This window comes from Nylanderia fulva, unplaced genomic scaffold (genome assembly GCF_048542155.1).
Source record: "Nylanderia fulva isolate GAGA-0341 unplaced genomic scaffold, ASM4854215v1 Scaffold200, whole genome shotgun sequence".
Taxonomy (NCBI): Eukaryota; Metazoa; Arthropoda; class Insecta; order Hymenoptera; family Formicidae; genus Nylanderia; species Nylanderia fulva.
This window is the reverse complement of record NW_028190265.1, coordinates 143,416-147,370: the sequence shown is the minus strand read 5'-3', so window position 1 is coordinate 147,370 and position 3,955 is coordinate 143,416. Positions and strand designations below refer to the sequence as shown.

The window sequence follows — 3,955 nt, the reverse complement described above, 5'->3', positions numbered from 1 at the left end:
AGTCTCCAGAATGCATAGGTGCGTTCAGATTCTTCACTCCACCGAAATCACCTCACAGTAACTCCGCCCACTCCCAGTCCACCCTACCCACACTCGCTGGGTGAGAGATCTGAACGCACCCCAGAGGGTCCCTCTCAGAAGGAGAGGAACCCCCTTCCGTGGACGGCGTTGCCCCCCCACTGGTGCCTTATGGCTCCCGGTGAGGGGGCCCCGTACGTCACGTCTCCGTCATTGAGAGGGGCCCAGGCGCCCCGAGCGGGCGGGCGATGCCCACCCGCCGGGCACGCCCGCCCCCCCTCCCGAGAGGCTGCCGGGGGGAAAGGAGCTACGGGCTTAGACGCCCCCACTCCCCCCCCCCCCCGACACCCTCATCCTACGTCTATTGTCGACGCAGGAATAAGATGGGCGCCCCTCCCCCGACCCCCGCCACCGCAAACAGCCACGCTCGCAGGTACAACTGTCGACGGCGGGAAGAGGGGAGGCACGCCCCCACCCTCCGATTCCTCTTCCTCCGAGGACTGGGCGCACGCATTTCGCCCAGCTCTCTCTCTCTCTCTCTCGGCCTCCTCCTTTTGCGAGATTACTCTCTCGCAAAAGAAGGAGAAGGCCGCCCATCTATCTTTGGACCCCACAATTGCCGACACGATCGTCGGCATTGTGAGGTCCCTCCCCACTGCGGCCACCAGATCAGCCCTTTCGCACCCCCATGAGGGACATCCCTCAAGGGTGTGCTCGGCGTCATCCCTTTGGTGGCCACAGTGGTGACAATTGGTCGTCCTTTCCCTCTTAATTCGACCCAGGTACTCACCGAAGCAGCCGTGTCCGGTGAGCACCTGGGTCATACGATAAGTGACGCCTCCATGTGCCCTGTCGAGCCATTCCTTGAAGCAGGGCAGGACAGCCTCGACGGTCCTTCTACCTGGCGACCTCGGGTTTTGGAGGTCGCCAACCCATCTCTCAATTAGGATCCGCCGGTGGTGGACTTTAACTACACTGCGGACACGGTCGGTTATTACTTTTCCTTCCTCCTTTAGCTCGCATGTACGCCTATATATGTCCGCGTACATGCGAGTCAGCAGCTCCGCGGGGGGTATTCCCGCGAGCACCCCCGCCGCTACTCCGCTTATTGTCCGGTAGTCCCGGCATATCCTGCACGCCACCCTTCTCTGGACTCGGTGTACCGAATCCTTTAGCTTCCTGGTGGCGCACAGTTTCTCTGCCCATACCGGGGCTCCGTACAGTAGCATGGAGTGTACCGTGCCCGCATATAGCCGACGAACACTTTCCTCTGGCCTTCCGAGATTAGGGAGAAGACGGCTTAATGCTATCGCCGTCCTCTCCACCCTCGGTATATCAGGCTGCGCCTGGATAAGCTGTGCAGGTTCGTCAAGCCGGGCCTGGATAGTTTGAGCGGGCCGATCAGATTGACTTGATACACAACTTGATACACGTAATGCGTTTAAGAGTTTGTAAGTGGTGAGACAGTTTTTTTGTTATGGTTTGTACTTGTACGTTTCTATTATACTGAAGATGATCCAAAGAAAGAACCGAAACGTTTATACTGAATAAACTTGTTTATAGTATAAGTTATTGTGTAATTTTTGCGTTCCTACACCTTGCGCTTGGCTCTATAAGCCGTGTTTAGATTTGTTTCAGATTAAATAAGTTATGTAATTTTATTAATAATTTATCATTAGACACTGTTTGTTTATTACCTACTTGTAATATGTGTGATGTTCTTAATAATGCAATGTTAAGTCGTATTGTTTCCAAAAATATATTATTAATTGCTAAAGACACGATTAACTGTGTTTCATATTTAAAAAAGAAAGCATTAAAAGTATTGTCAAATAACGATGATGATAACTTAAAAACAGCTGAACTTTCGAAACAAATTAAAATTATACATAATTTCGATGCTAGTTTAGGTCATATGAAATTGAAAGAGTAAATGTTAAATTTGAAGTGGTAGATAGAGTGTATGTTATTAGAAAACAATTTCCATTATCTCTGAGTTATGGTATCACTATTCATAAAAGCCAAGGATTGAGTTTGCGAAATGCAATTATGGACATCGGTAACTCTGTATTTAGTTGTGGTCAAATTTATGTTGCATTATAGTAACGCGAGTAACATCTCTAGAAGAATTACATTTAATTAATTGTGGTCCTTTATCAGTAATAACTAGTAAAAAAGCTATTATTGAATATAATCATCTAAAACAGATACACAATCGAAATGTAGAAATGATTACTATGACGAAAGAACGCTATCGTAAAGTGAAAGATGTTTTATGAGCGTTGCTAAAAATAAATACATCTGTTCAAAAATCAAGTTCAGATAAAACAGTTCGACGAAGTACTGCTTGGATCATACGTGGTTGCCACAATACAGATAAAGTTTTATGCTATGCAAATGCAGTATTACAATGTTTATTACATTTAAATGTCATTAGGCAACAATTATTAATTGTGATAAATCAGATCTTTTACGTATATTAATGCATCAATATGAATATGGATTATCTCATTTAAATACATATGCAATACGGCAATAGTTAGGAGAACATTTTTCGAACACCGTGAAACAAAATGCATCCCATTCTTTAACGACTCTTTGCGAAAAATTGATTTTATTAGAAATTTGATAGAACATCAAGTTACTTCTACTAAACGATGCAAAATTTGTGGCGATACTAAAACTATTGTTGATAAAAATATTACTGTTTTAATTCCAATTAATAATTTGAAAAACAAAAGTTATAATCTTAATGATTTATTAAATAATAATACGAATACTAAGTCGGCTCTTTAATTTTTAAAAACACGAATTAATTTTCTCGCCTATTTCTTTACAGGGGAAATTAAGAGAGGAACAAGGGAAATTTCTGAGATCCCAACCATCCCATCAAACACAGTATATAAATGTTATATACTTAAGCATGTTACATGTAACGTATATGTTAGTTGTAATTTCCTACTCATAGATGTAACATTTTTAATATTACATATATTACATATTGTAGTTATATTGTCATTATATCCCAAGATAGCACTGACTTATCAATACATCAATGTGCTATTTGGTATATAATTACAATATAACTACAATGTAATATATGTTATATTAAAATGTTACATCTATGAGTGGGAAATTACAACTAACATGAATGTTACATGTAACGTACACGTTATATTACCTGTTATATTCCGTTTTATTATAGCAATGTAACAATTATATATCGGTGTTTGCTGGGATAGGATACAAATTCCTTAGTTTCCAAATTTTCTTTCTAAATTATCGCAATAACATCGCGTGTGGCTCTATGGCTGAGAGGAATGAAGTGTAAATCGTGATTTATTAAATGTTACGTTTTCACACTGGAATAAATCATACAATGAATCATTGTACTGGAAATGATATAATATTTAAAAATGAAATAACATTGGCAAAGAGGTAGTTGTGTAATTCATTTCACAGTATTTTCACAAAATGATAAATTAATAAAAGCAACACAAAAATTAAATCTATGTGCTGGTCCAACAACTAAAGTATTAATAGCTGGGCAGTTATATAAGACGATGAATGCTATATTCCATCAAGGTTCGTCTATTGATAAAAGTCATTATATAAGAATGTGTAGAGAAGGAGTATCTAACATTTGGATTGCAAAGTTGATGATGTGCTAGTTAAAAAAAAACAGTGGCCTAGAGGTGCTAAAAATATTATGTAATACAAAAAATGGCTAATAAATAATATATATAACATATATGAAATAACATATATAAACTATAAAATTTGTAAAACAAATAAGCAATTTTATATTGAATCTTTTCATTAAAAATACATTATTGGAATTATAAACTTATAATAATAAAAACTTAATTGTTTAATTTTAAATGATAATAAATATATACTAGAAAAAAATGATATCCATAAAAAAACTTATCTTTAA

General features: G+C 39.4%; 1 pseudogene; it reads left to right on the top strand.

Moving 5' to 3' along the window:
* The first annotated feature begins 1,245 nt into the window (after nucleotides 1-1,245).
* On the top strand, nucleotides 1,246-3,733 carry LOC146723382 (uncharacterized; annotated as a pseudogene).
* The last annotated feature ends 222 nt before the right edge of the window (nucleotides 3,734-3,955 follow it).